The 15667-nt window shown below is 36.4% G+C and overlaps 1 protein-coding gene across 4 annotated transcripts in view; it reads right to left on the bottom strand.

Moving 5' to 3' along the window:
* Nucleotides 1–15667, bottom strand: part of si:ch211-51h4.2 — a 115242-nt gene that overhangs the window by 86577 nt on the left and 12998 nt on the right. The gene's annotated exons all lie outside the window — the stretch shown is intronic.

The raw sequence follows: 15667 nt of genomic DNA, 5'->3' as shown, positions 1-15667 counted from the left end.
ACCAGCTATGAGCTTTGGATAATTTGGGGTTTTTTTTTTTGCAAATAAACATAAAAATGCCAATATTTCTAAAAAGAAAAGATGAAAAGAATACTATATAAATGAAACACTCCCATGCTTAAAAGACATATGACAAACCAAACATTTCACCCTGTGCTTTTAGTGACCACAGACCACAGCCCTTCCCTCTTGCTTTTTTATTCACAAAACCAGGGTTCACACATTCACAGGTTAAAGCTCACAAGTTAATGTAAGCACAAGAGAAAGTAACCTCTACCAGAAGCAAGCGTGTGCCTTCCACATTCAGAGGCACTTCTCCTTTATCTTGTGCAGTTGTTTGGCTGAGCACTATATATTACAACTGATGTGACGAAACATACCTCATAACAATTGTAAAAACATTAAATGTCATGGGACATAAATAATGTCTCGCAATAGTTCGGGATTCTATCATGACATATTATATGATAGCATCGTAAAAAACTTATTGTAGTAAATTTAAAATGATGGAGACAACCAAAAAGGGTCTTGTTTCTTTGGGTGTTTATCTCAGTAGTTCTATTGCTATTCACCAGCATTGAAAACAGAGCTTTGTATGTGTTTGGACCACTGTAAAATATGCATTATGACAGTTTTATATGTGTAGCCTGTCCTTTTTGTCATAAAATATATGATTCAAATAAGCAGTATCGTAAAATAAGTGATCTTGCCATCAAATATTATGGCAGATATCTGGACGATTAGCACTTAGCATCCATGAAGATGGCTTTGGAGTGCTATTGAGATGAACAGTTTTGCTACTAGGATAAGGACTACAATTGCTATGATGGCTTTAGTACTGCAACTGCCACAAACAGACTTGCACTCAAGTCTCAGAAAATCTTTGATAAATGCATACCTGTAAGTTTGTACAGTACAAGCTAATACAGTGTCAATCTGTAAATACCTTATATGAATATGTTTGTTGTATCTTAATTGTGGTATTTTTAGTGAGTTTATTGTGTGAGACTTTAAATCCTAGTCCCCCATTTTGCTTTTGTGTTGTGATGAACATATATATCCTGAATTTTTCCAAGTTCAAAGCGTTAAACAAATAAAACATCAAAAGTGTGACAGAATATTTTTTACAATATTGAATGATCAATTATAGCAGCTGATGTCATATATGACACCTTCTATGGCATGTTAATGACAATATTATATCAGACTAGTGAAAGTGATATAAAAAATGTCTACACTGTTAATGTCATGCTATACTAATCACTTTTATTATTATTTTTAAATTTCATATAGAAAGCAATATGATACCATAATACTATTACCAAACTGTTATTTTCTTGTTTCTATGATTATTTCTTATACAATTAGCACTTGTATGAATCTCTTTTAGTCAAACACTATTTACATGAAAGTATAAATATTTAATATGAGGCAGATATGAGACAGCTGTATAAATTGTAGATTGCTGAGTATGCTGCCTTCAATACTTAACCAATGGTCAGTAGTTCACTGAACAGTCAGTGGTCAGTAGTTTCAGCCCAAAATATTGGGGCCTGGATGCAAGTAAAAGGGGAATGGCAAATAGTTAAGTAAATGAATGAATGAATGAATGAATGAATGAATGAATGAATGAATGAAAAAAAAGAACTGATGAAAAGCATACAAACTAATAAATAAAATAACTAATTTATATTAATATGTTTAGCCAAAGATGCAAAATATGAAATGTGTGTGAGGGTAAAGACAAATGAGTTTTCAAATTAACATAGAAATAAAGAAATGACAGTGTGTTAGGAAATGTCTAAAGGAAAAAAAAAACAACATAGAACATTAAACTTGGTTGACCCAAGCACATTTTGGTAAGTATTTATGTTAATGTGTTTATATTTAAGCTTAAATAGATGCAGCAGTATGAAAGATGATAGAGCATCTGCATCCATTTCTGACTTCATCAAAGAAATTAGAGACATAAAACAAGCAAAATGGGCTTACAACTTAATTCTTAATGGCATGCTAGTTTGTACCTTTCATTAAAATGACGAATAACTCTGTAAATCGTTTATGTCAGTCAGCCACCAATCTCGGTAATGATACTTTGGTGTGGCAGTCAGATTGGAAGGTTTTTTTTAGACTACTGTAAGAATGACAGACATTAAGTCTACTGTAAGAATGACAGGGGAATATGTATTGCAGGGATGAAGCTAAATCATTAAGTTCTGAGAAGGATCCATCTGCTCTGGAAAAAACGGACAGCCCAGTAATTAAGACAGAAAGCTGCTCGATCTCCACACCTGTCTCTGGATTTCTCACTTTGAGGCAGCAAGAAGAAAGGAAAAGAAACAATCTGCGAGGAAGCACAATATACTGACAGAAGTGTTTTTAAGAGATCTTAGTGATGTGGTATAATGATAAGGCTCATTATTGTTGCCAGTGTTGGAAGAGGTACCGTACACCCTTCAATTAAATAGCAGCTAGGATGGCTCGTGTCATACAAGAAATTTCTGATGGAGAAATCATGCTACAAATTGGCAAGAAGAACACAGAGTAGTGAAAGCAATTAATAGTAACTTTTAAATAAATTAATAATAATAATAGCAAAAAATAAATATAAAAATATCTATTTTTTAACATTTATATATAAAATACAATGAATGACCAGCTATAATTAACAGATTATGTTTCTGTTATACAAGTTTTATTTTTAACAACCATTTATTTAAAATAATGTTTATATTTTCAAAGTAGTGGTTTCGAAATGATCAGCATCCCAAGAATTAGTATTTGTTAAAGCTTTCTTGTAGAGAAACAACAGTTCTGGCCCACTTTATAACACTTGTAAAGGGTCTTGGACCAGTCCTCCATGTAGATTAGTTTTAAACGCTATGTTTATTTTATTATTTTTCGTTTATCGTTTTTACTCTGCATGTGGACACAATTTAGACGATTCATATTTTCAGTAGGGCTCAATTTCGAAAACTGAGATGACTTTGATTTTGTATTTCTGTAATGATGGACTTCATGTTTGCATGTTTGAGTTTATTATCCTGTTAATAGGAATCTCTAGAAGCTAAACTGTATGAAGACAAGATTTAGCCTCCTGGCAGAAGCAACCTGGTTTGGTTAAACATCCTGGTACTTAACAGACTTGATGATGCAGTGGTGGTTCAAGCAGTTAAAGCTCTGGGTAGCTGATTGGGATTCAAGCCCCAGCACTGACAAGCTGTACTCTTGGGCCCTTGAGCAAGGCCCTTAACCCTCAATGCTCCAGGCGCTGTATTGTGGCTGACTCTGCGCTCTGACCCCAACTTCTACAAAAGGCTTCTGATGCCACCAATCTTCATAAGAGCTTTTGGACAGACAAACCATCAATGATTCACTGCCATGATTTTAAAGTAGGAATCAGGTGCTTTTTCTTGAATTCAGTCATCAATTTTTATTTTTATTTATTTTTTGCTGAACATACTGATGATTTTGTTTTCATTTAAAAACTATATAGTCCTGGATATAAGTTTAGATCTTAAGATTTTCTTTTGTTAAATAGCTTTTTTGTTAAATTTCTGATTTTTCTGTGATGTTTTTTCTTTTTTTTTCTGTTATTTGTTTCGTGCCACCACCAGAATCTATGCCAATGTGCAATGAAGTTGTCGTGGTGTATTGTGTAGGAAAGATTTTACTAGAACGTTTATGTTAGATTTGACTTAAATTGAATGTATCCCTCATCTCTACATGTGTTGAACATGGTTAAGGAACAGCCACCCCGAGTATTTAGATAAGTTATCAAATTGCTATGTTGACATTTAAAAACAATGCTTCTGTCAGAATGAGTTGTGTTTCTACCGTTTCTCTGTAACTTTCCTTTTTGCACTGGGTGTACACTTTTCTCTTTTTGGTGCTGACTGTATGCATTGTTTCTTATCTATAATTCATCATCATATTCTTTTTATGGTTTATTACAAGTTCATTACAAAAGCTCATTATGCCTTCTAGTAAATAATAAAACATACAAATGTGCTTGTAAAGAAGAATAAAGAAAATGGTTGCTCTGCTTGCTAGTGCTACAAAGTCTGTTAATGGCTGGGAGGAACATTATTTATAGTTTATTAGGCCTTATCCAGAAGTCAGAGCCAGGACAGGCAGTGTGGTCGAAAGGTCATAACGAGAGTAACTCGGAGAATGAAACTAGAGTCAATAGTTTCATGTGTAAATGGGTTGAGCAATAAATGATGCACTAGTTAAACCCGCAAAGAGCTGACAGAAACCTGACAACATATCTGAGCATCCTAATAACTCCACAAACAAGTGACAAACAAGAGGCAGTACAGAAAGACTGATTAGAAACAGAAAGACTAAAGGTGCTGATACTCAGTGAGAGTGTCTGATTGAACAATGATTATCTATGGGTAATTAAAGAAATCAAGTTTAATTACCACTACATAGATTTCTCCAGATGCATATGTATAAGAACTTTTTTCCACATTGCATTAACTAATATAGGATTTTCTGACATTAAAGTATAAAATCTTGACTTTTTGATTACCAAAATGTTTCCTTTAGTCTATACTCTAGTCTAGTCTATACTTTAGTCTAGTCCTTTAGTGTATACAAAGCTATTCCTGGTTTTGCTCCTGTAGACACCTTATTGACCTTCTCCACCCTTACTCTGCCACCAGAATGCTAACACCTTGTAATCAACTTCTATTTGTCCCCCGCTGTCGTAATTGAACAAAGGGTGGTTGTGCCTTTTCTGTGCTTGGTAAACTCTGGTAAACACTAAGTTTAAAGGTTCTCTTGTAACTAATTCTCATTCTTTGTCTTATGGTGTTATGTAATGTGACATTATATGATGTTATGTACAGCATTTCTTTATCAAACATTGTTGTCTTTGAATGTGGTTTAAAAATAAAATTTGACTCGACTACTTATCCTGGTAAGTTAGCATGTCACAAATAGCTATTCAGTTTTAGACACAAACAATCAAAGCAGTGGAGTCACCTACAGTACAAAGAACAAAGAAAACCTGTTTTTTGTACATTATATTCAAGTACTACAATTTTCTTTACATATCCAAGCTAGAAAGCAAGTTGGGTTCATTTCACAGGTTACATCATTCTTGGAACAAGAGAGTACAGGACCTTGCTAAATGGCCCAGTTGTGTTAGCTTGGTGGTGCTGGGGGTGGAATCCCTGAATTTCTGATGAGTAACACAGGGCCTTAACCACTGAGCCACCGTTTTCCTCAATCAATCAAAATAATATTGTACTGATCTTCAGTGACTTTACTCACACCAGCATCTAGCCTGATGGTGATAAAAGTTACAGTCTTCAGATGACTTTTGCTTTCTCAGATAAATTGAAACATACTTTGTATGTGTACGTAATATTTTTATTAGAGATATAGAGATAGCATATGAGGACTGAACTAGGTTTGATTTGTTATGTTGATAAAACATGTTTATTTCTTGATATACAATTATCTAAATATACTTGATGCTAAGTTTGTACAAGATAAGATTTTTTAGTAAATTCTACTACAAATCTACTTAAATATGAATACTGGTTACTTACTCAGCACTGACTACCATTACCATGTGCCATAGCCATGACATATAAAACCATAGCATATCCAATACAAGAGCCAAGCTCAGGAGTTGTCACTCAGTGGAGTACAGAATGGAAGTGAACTCAACAAAGAATTTCAGCAGAACAAACTGAGTACTGTGACGGTGGAGCACCACCGCCTTCCAACAGTATTCAACACTGCTTCAAGCTAAAAGGATTTCTCCTTAATATAGTGTTGTTGGACACTTGGAAGGAATGCTACTGTAAGTACTCTGATTGAACTTTAAGTTAAGCTTCTTGGTGCTTTGAGTTGGAAATAAAATAAAATATCACTGTTGTTTTTGACCCTCGATCTGCCTCTATGTGTCTGTGTTCTGCCTTCACAGCCGGGAGTCGCCACAGTACTTAAGAAAATTATATATGGTAGCAGAGCTGGTAAACATATGAAAAAAGAAATATCTGACAGTTGTTCAGTCTTCTAAATTTGAACCAGAAAGGCTTCAGTAGCAGATGCTCTGTTATAAGAGGCCTCAGTTGCTGATTCTCATCTTATGCAATCACATGAATTTATGTAAATTATTTACGCATCTCATCAGACCAGAGAGCAGCTACAGGGCTGGAGACATTAGCTCAGAAATGGCTGAGTTTTTTCATTCTAGTTTCCCTCTCTGGTCTGATTAGTAAACTGATTATATGGCAAAAAAAAGACGATAAATCTGTTTAAAAAGAAATCGACAAAAAGGTATAATTATGTCAAATTCAAAACCTGTCTCGTCTGTTCTGAGTCAATGGCGCTAGTCAAGGAGGTAATGTGAAGTACTATACCACTAAAAAATAAAATTTCAACACTTTGAATTGTTTTACAGTGTAAAACGTTTTTTTTTTTTTGCTTACTGTAGTTTGCTTATGTTAGTTTCTTTTTTGGACCTTTGCAAGCAAAGAAATAATAAGACCATTTAAAATTTTTGTGACAAAACAGCCACTTAAGGCAATTCATATGGAAAGTTATGACTGGTTAAGAAACGCAGTCATACAACTTTTCATATGATTTCTTTTTATATGACTTTGAATTAAATCTTTTAGAAAATATGAATATATTAAACTATGGATTAACTAAGTCAAGCAAATAAATACATTTAAAAACAATGCAGCATAAGTGAATATGAAATGAAATCAGTACATGATGATTTTAACCCACGTCATCTACTTTAACTGCCAATAGATTCCTTCCATTCTGCAAAAACAAATCACAAGGCAGACATCTATCTATGCATGTTGTACCAAAAAAGAGCACAGACATTTTCTTGAGCAGTTGTCACTTTTCTACATAGAGGTGCTGGATGACATTAATCCTCAAGAGATGTGGAAAAAAGGTTGCCTAGTTACAAAAATAAAACTACAATAGAGAAGCATGATAAAAAAAAATCAGCGTTGATACACCCTGTGGGAAGATGCACTGACACTGCATCTGAAGTGATTTTTGTCAAGGTGACTTTGCTACAGATTTTTTTGTTATTATCTGGGGACCTCAGAACCAAGAAGCTACTAAATAATCTGTTCCTGTGCGTATAATGAATGAGAAACTCTATGGGCAGTCCAGAATGGTCATTAAGAGTGAATCTAACAGCTACTTATAAAAATCAATGAGCAGGCTTTAAGTTTAGAACAAAGCACAGTTTGGTGTTTTCCTATTTATCTCATTCAACTCAACTACATTAAGTTAGTATGTCTGAATAAAGTATTCACTAACCTGTGCTGAGCTCTAGCCATACAATTCCATAGCTGGACATAATTTTCATTTTAAAATCATTAACTACTCGCTATCCTTAAGTTACATCCCTAAATCTTTCAAGTTGGCAGTCATTAGGCCCCTCATTAAGAAACCTAATTTAGATCCTAATGAACTATCAAATTACAGACCTGATTCACATCTTCCGTTTATGTCTAAAATACTAGAAAAGGTTGTGTCTGCTCAATTGAGCTCCTTCTTACAGGAGAACAATATCTTTGAAGAGTTTCAGTCAGGTTTCAGGCCCCATCATAGCACAGAAACTGCACTTGTGAAAGTTACAAATGACTTGTTCCTAGCTTTGGACCGAGACTGTATGTCCCGATTAGTTCTAATTGACCTTAGTGCTGCATTCAATACTATAGATCATATTCTCCTAGATCGCTTACAAAATTACACAGGTATTCATGGACAGGCTTTAAGTTGGTTTAGCTCCTACCTGTCTGATCGATACCATTTTGTAGAATTGAATGGTGAATCCTCCAGTTTATTGACAGTTATTTATGGGGTCCCTCAAGGATCAGTTCTAGGACGGCTGCTTTTCTCGATATACATGCTTCCATTAGAAGACATGGACATCATTAGAAGACATGGGATTAGTTTCCATTGTTATGCTGATGATACACAGTTATATATCTCATCTAAACCAGATGTAATAGCTAAATTGTCCAAATTAACTCAGAGGGTTAGAGAAGATTGAAGATAGCTAAAAGATTGAATGAGCTGTTATTTTCTGTTGTTAAACACCGATAAGACAGAAACACTACTTATCAGTCCAAAAGCCAGGACACAGAAGCTCTCACAATTCAACTTCCATTTAGAGGGATGTACTGTTACTAGTAACTCAACAGTGAAAGACCTGGGTGTTATATTAGACAGCAACTTGTCTTTTGAAAATCATATCGCCCATACTACAAAAACAGCCTTCTTCCACCTTAGAAATATTGCCAAGCTGAGAAACATCCAATCTGTTGCTGAGATCATGCATTCATGACCTCTAGACTGAACTACTGTAATGCATTACTAGGTGGTTGTCCTGCATCTTTAATAAATAGGCTACCAAAATGCAGCTGCCAGAGTTCTCACTAGGACAAGAAAGTATGATCATATAACCCCAATTTTATCATCTCTACACTGGCTACCTGTTAAGTTTAGAATGGATTACAAACTGCTGGAGTAAGATTCTTGAAAATATTTCCCCTTAAAGTTAAAGGGAATATCCTAGTAAAGATAAGTTATTCACAAAGTATCTTAAACCTTAAAAGAGCTCTTAATGTCAAAAAGTGTAAGGATTCAAGACAACTTTTAAGAGGCTTTTTAGGGGAGGAGAAAATTGCCGAAAGCTGTAGATGGGGAAGTAATGTGTCCTGAATTACTCTTAAACTAAGATTCCTTGTTAGAATTTTTTTAAACTAAATTAGAAGCTCTTTGATGTTAATCTTAGATGCTTTAAGAATATGAGCCCTGATCTCCAGATGCTCACATACAGACTACCCAAAGGCCTACCTCCACGGTTGGGTCCTGGTAACCCCATGAGTACATTAAATATGTACCTTAAATTTTGTACCTTTCATTGGGGTCATTAGGCTTGATCATACTACATGATGATCCTGGGCCCTTAAAAATTTGGTTTTCTGCAAGGCACACTTGGTTGGAAGGAGCTTAACAATTTGTTACAATCCTGGCATACTGTAAAGCCTCTGCTCCTTCAATTTCAGAGGACATGGTTTAGGTGCTTTGGGCAGCCTACAAGGATACCCCTGCTCAGGTCCTGTTAGAGCTGTATCAGGCACGTCCCATTGGACAGAGAACCTAGGGCAGGCCCAGGACCCACTGGAGTGATATATAAGTATATCACAGCTTGTGGTGAGGACCCTCCAGGAGTAGCTGGAATCTGAGGCTTGGAGTAATGAAGTCTTAGGCTGATGCTTCCCCAATAGAAGAAATAAATAGAAAATGAATTAATTATGGGAGGCACGGTGGATTAGTGGTTAGCACGTTCGCCTCACACCTCCAGGGTTGGGGGATTTATTCCCGCCTCCGCCTTGTGTGTGTGTGGAGTTTGCATGTTCTCCCCGTGCCTCGGGGGTTTCCTCCGGGTACTCCGGTTTCCTCCCCCAGTCCAAAGACATGCATGGTAGGTTGATTGGCATCTCTGGAAAATTGTCCGTAGTGTGTGATTGCGTGAGTGAATGAGAGTGTGTGTGCCCTGCGATGTGTTGCCACTCCGTCCAGGGTGTATCCTGCCTTGATGCCCGATGACGCCTGAGATAGGCACAGGCTCCCCGTGACCTGAGAAGTTCGGATAAGCGGTAGAAAATAAATGAGTGAGTGAGTGAATTAATTATCAAAAAGCAATAGTGGTAATTTTGGCAGGATAGTAGGCAAAGCAAGTGGTGTTCCTGCTATACAGACATTTTGAATTGCCTGGAGGTGAAAATGAGTGTAAGGGTGTTTGTAAGATGGCTTGCAATGAATTGCATTACTCTGCAATCCCGTCCACGGTGCATGCTCGCTCACACAATGTTACTGAGTTACTCCCCAGATCCACTATGACTCTGACCTGGGTAAAGTGATTAAACTCGATATTTTGAAATGTCACTGAAAACGATATCATATTACTGTATCATTGCACATTTTAATCAGTCTGTATCTGTGTCCTTTCTCTTTTTGGACTTTGGATAGTGGTTAATCTAGTAGTAATTAATCAAGAAGACAATTAGGCATTTCACTACCCATTCAAGGGTCTCAAGAGTTCCACTAACGGGTGGGAAGCTCACTGACATTTATATATCTGTGCGAGATTCACACCTATTATAGGTCACATGACAGTCACTGATGATAATAAATGATAGGTCATGGTTTGTTCCACCTTGCCTCGTTCTCCTTTGTGTTTCTTCTGCGTTTTCTTCTACATTTTTCATAGGTAGTCCATCAAAATGGCACCTTGTTGAGCTTGAAAGCTCCAGCTACATTATTGCTCTTGACACTCAAACCATAGTATCTGGGACCTGCTTTAGTATTCCTTTCAAACACAATTACCTATCAGATCTTTTTTTTTTCTTGGCAATTCGAAACTTTAGTTGTCTCCTAAAAGTCATTCTTTTACTACTTATATTCTTCAGCGTCTTTCATGGCATTGATGATAGATGAAATCAATTATCTGTGACAAAAGAATATAAAGAATTATAATCTATATCTAGACTATGTTGACATAACCAAGAAAATATGCTTTCTAATAGTCACTTACAGAATGGTAATTCATTTTTCCTCTCTGCAGATTTTGATTAAAAAATGAGGGACTTTTTTTACTCACATGCACCAAACATTCAATGAAGACCTGAACGTAATTGCTCCTGTTGCAACTAATGTCTCTGGTATACAAGGTAAATGGTATACCTTGCACCAAAAAATATTTATTTTGTCATGCACTTTGCACTGCCATCCCATGATGAATGAATATCTATTGCATATCACATTTTCTGGAACCTACATTCACCCTTACCATACTTAGCAGATAGCAGATGCACATTCTCTCCTCGGAGACATCCTTCTTTTTAATGGGATTCTTATCAAACTGCAACAAGCCGGTCTGTGCAGCCGGAGTGTGAACGCCTAATTGAATCATAGAATACCGAGCTGTTGCGAAAGATATCTGATGACACTGTCAACCTGGAATATAAATTAAGCAGGGCTCTGGCAACAGAAAATAGTGGTGTGCACATCAACTGGCTGTAATAAACCAAATCTTTAGCATTAACTTTTTATTTAAAAGTGCATTAACGCAGATAGGTTATCAATTTCAAGGATTTTATGAGTATAATAGGCCGCATGCCATGAAAGGCACCTTGATCATGCGCTAACGGCATAAAGCAGCAGAGAACAAGTAGACCTGCTGAGGATTTACAGGAATGTAGGTGACTTTGTGGATAGGAAGTCTGTTCAATCCCAGCATTGCAGCTTTCGCTCATCTTTTTAGGAATGTGATTGCATTTGATTGCATTTTATTGAATGTGATTGCATTTTAGGATTGTGATTGCATTGACAGACTCCTACTAAAACATGCACCATAAAACATAAATTCATTCATTCATTCATTTTCTACCGCTTATCCGAACTTCTCGGGTCACGGAGAGCCTGTGCCTATCTCAGGAGTGCCAACCCATTGCAGGGCACACACACACACACTCTCATTCACTCACACACTCACACACTACGGACAATTTTCCAGAGATGCCAATCAACCTACCATGCATGTCTTTGGACCAGGGGAGGAAACATGCAAACTACACACACACAAGGTGGTGGCGGTAATGAAACCCCAGCCCTGGAGGTGTGAGACGTGCTAACCACTAAGCCACCGTGTCCCCCCAAAACATAAATTTTAAAAATGAATTTGAACCTACAGTAATTGACTATTGACTATATAACCTAATGTTATTGACTTAAAGGGATAAAATGAACACCTCCAATGAAACCTTACAGCCTGCAACATACAAGTTGTTAGTGTAATAATGATCAAGAAGCCAGAAACTAAAATAACGCAATTTTTCCATGTTGACTCAGCCCACTTTGTTTTGAATAAAAAGCTCTGCAAATTGCTCATTTGCTATAGCCACACTCAGTTGAGGGGGAACGCTCAAAAAAATGCTTATCCATTTAAAATGATTTTCTTTGATGGAATGCTGACTCTCACACTTGAAAATCATTCATAAAGCATAGAGAACAATATGCCAAGAAACTGAGACTACAATGAGTGATAGTGCTCCAAGTTAATTCTACTTATGCTTTTAAAGCTGCATCCAACTGCTGATTTGCAAATTGTGTCAAGCCAACAAACAATGTGCCATGGCCATCATCATCAGTGTGAGGTCTACTTAAGCAAATCAAAAACACCATTTTCAATTTTCAACTGGAAAAAAAAAGCTCTTATAGTTCCGTATTAATAAGCAATGCAAAGAACGACTAATACATGCAAACCACAGCAAATTACAATGATCTTACTGATAGATTGAAAAATTCATTTTTGTCTCCCAAATGCTTTGTTTTCAAATCACTAAATTTAGCTATATAGTCCTGCTAGTTTCTAGATCCATTGAGCCCATAGCACTACCAAATTAATTTGCTTGAGTTATAGCTCAAGGTGGGCACACTAGGAGTTGATTTATGGCCACAAGGTATATGCTGTGTATTTTGTATTCAATTAACATGTCAGAAGATACAGACATATATAAATATGAATGCCAGGAAGAAAACGAAGGAGGTGAGCTATCAAACTGTCGAGGTGAATTATACGTATACAGTCAACCCCAGAATTATTGGCACTTGCAATAAAAATGTGCAAAAATGAATATTTAAAACGGATTTATACAATAAGCCATAATTTACCACAAAACATATGGTTGCTCTGGGTATTTATTTCTGCTGGAGAAAACAACAACTCTGTATGGTTGTTTATGTAACCTATAAATTTTGAATTAGAATTTCTTCCTGTAACGTCTAACAAGGTTGCTGAAACTTATAGAAATATCATGGATATGTTATGCGCACAAAACATCTGAAACTTTTTTTACTTTAGGATTTTAATTGGACTTTTGTCAATTCAGAAATTATCCAGAAACTGAAAATTCATCACAAAGCAGTTTGTTGATTTGTAAAAACAAAATCAACATCTTGTTAAAAGACCCATCAATGGCCACATTTTATCCTCCTGGCAGAGGCAACTTGTTTTTTTTGTGTGGAACCTTTAGGGAACAGCACCTGTCATTCATGCAGGTAGAACTACTGATTCAATCTACTGATTGGATATGGATGAGTATATAGGTATATAATGAGCAATGGTGGCTCAACAGTCAAAACTCCAGAGTACTGATCAGAAGTTTCGGGGTACAAGCCCCAGCTCTGCCAACCCCTTGACTCCATAGGTGTCATATCATAGCTGACCGCGTGCTCTGACCTCAACATCACTCAAACAATTCACCGCATTGTATGACATATAAAAGATTCTTTTTATTCTTCTTCTTCTAGATGTATACAGACTGTTGCAATGGCAACTCAACAGCAAACGCTGTTGACCACCAAGGTTAACCACCAAGCCTTTAAACAAGTAGCATAAACCATCAACCCAGCCCAACCTAAGATACTTATATATACTGTATATACTTTAAGCATCTACCCAAATAAAATGAATGTTCTGTAACCCACTTGAGGTGTTCAGTGACCAAGGAAGCTCACCATTATGTGTGTTATTGGGCACTGTTCGCCGTTTCTAAACTTCAATGCTAACTTTCAACACTTACTTTAGACCTCAAATTCAATTTTAGCTTTCTGTTCTGGTAGCCTAATGTTTTGCTATTCAAATGTAGACTACCAATTAAAAAGTTATTCATTGTTCTAGGTATGTGCACAAAAAAATTCTTGCAACCAAAATTTGAACAAAAATATCCTCAAAAAGATCTCTCTCTCTCTCTCTCTCTCTCTCTCTCTCTCTCTCTCTCTCTCTTTCTCTCTCTCTCTCCCTCTCGCTCTCTCACTCTCTGCTCTTTGATTTGATCCTTGTACCTGACCCTAAATGCTTCTATCCTGCAGAACTCAACTTCAACATGGAGTGTCCTTCACCTGAGAATCACTTGCTACTGCTGAGGATGTACCTGACATAGCCAGGGTAAAGATTGCCATGAGATTACTTTGGCTGTTACAACACAGAAAACCTAAGGATGGCTAAGGATGGTTTCACTTGAATAAAATTGAGTTGAATTACACAGATAATGGCTCCAGGGAATTTCTCATATCATCTTTCAGGAGTACCTAGGCACATCTTCTTTAACCTGTAGATACCTTTAGTATCTACAGGTTAAAGTGGTCACCATTCAATCATATTTGAGGAACCTGTAGTTTTATATTTTCCCAATTAAAAACAATTTATTAATTAATTAAAATGTGTGTTCATACGTATTGGATACTATCAGATCTATACTACTATCATAGTAAAACAAAAAACACGGCAAATACCGAACAACGTGCAAATAAGATAAAAACTACAAAGACACCTGTTATGGTGACTGCTTTAAAATTACAAGCATAAAACATGTTCCTTAACCCCATGTTCACAATGTTTAGAACGAAGGGTTTAGAATGATGGTGACTTGTCATAAACACGGTGTGAAAAGCCATGATGAATATCTTGCATTCTTTTGAAGAGCTAACAGCAAATAATCTTTGTTAACCTTTCGATTGACATTCTTAAAATTTGTCTTCTAATAAACTCCATTGTAACAGCAGCACCGTCCCGCTGTGACACCAGAGTGGCACATAACCACTAACTTCTCATGGGGATAAAAAAAAAAAATCTATAACTAAAAATAATACATATACAGCATGAACTACTTTAAATTATTGTCACTAAGAACATCACAAATATTTCAATACTTACATATTTAATCTGTTTCAGGGTGGATTTTCCCTTTAATATTTTATCCAGAGGCACAAAGAAAGAAGCCTTAAGGAACATTATTTTCTTTTTATGTTTGATTTTTATGTTTGCTCCTTTAACAGCTCTTATGCTTGGGTTGTATTCGACTTCAGTGCTTGGGGCAAAAGCATATGTCTGAAAACTAACAGAAAATCTAGGTTATATTGTAGCCAAGAATGCAGCTACTGCTTTTTAAATCTTGCCTGTTTTTTTGTGCCATGACATTTAAGCTTTAGTTAGCTGTTGTTCAAACTCCTGCAAGGCAAAATGGACAGACAGTTTCTAGATAATCCCACTAATTATCACTTTCAGCCTCTCAGGGCTTTGCTTAAATGATATCCTGTTGTGATGCTGCATGTTAGGTCATGTCAGGAAGCCTTTGTTGAAACCGTACCAGCATCAGTAGCTGTGATGGCAGATGATGTTTGGAGTAGGATCCTCCTCTTTTTCCACGCTCTCTCTCTCTGACAGCATAGTCCTTTCCCTCTGTATCATTCATCTTCATTAGCTAACCGCTCCCTCCATGGTATGTCAAAAATACTTATTGCCTTTCCTCTGTGGGTCTCGGCTGAGCCTGATTAGTTAGCGCCGATGCAGGGAAATTTAAGCTCCCGTGCTCTGGCGGCATGCTGTTAACACTCCCCTCAGCCCCCTTAATGAAAAAACAATACAGCCACCATCTGCTTCTTCTGACTCCAGTCACGCTGCTTCTGTTTGACTCACTACACTCGAAGATGTTATGAGAATTCATTCCGTAATGAGAGCTGTGAGGTTTTTTTTTACAGTAAAAAGAGAAAGAGGCAAGTAAAAATAAATAAATACAAGACAAACAAATATAATTTAATTAGA

This window comes from Tachysurus fulvidraco, chromosome 2 (assembly GCF_022655615.1).
Source record: "Tachysurus fulvidraco isolate hzauxx_2018 chromosome 2, HZAU_PFXX_2.0, whole genome shotgun sequence".
Lineage (NCBI taxonomy): Eukaryota > Metazoa > Chordata > Actinopteri > Siluriformes > Bagridae > Tachysurus > Tachysurus fulvidraco.
Note: the sequence above shows the minus strand (reverse complement) of the source record. Positions and strands in the feature narration are given on the sequence as shown.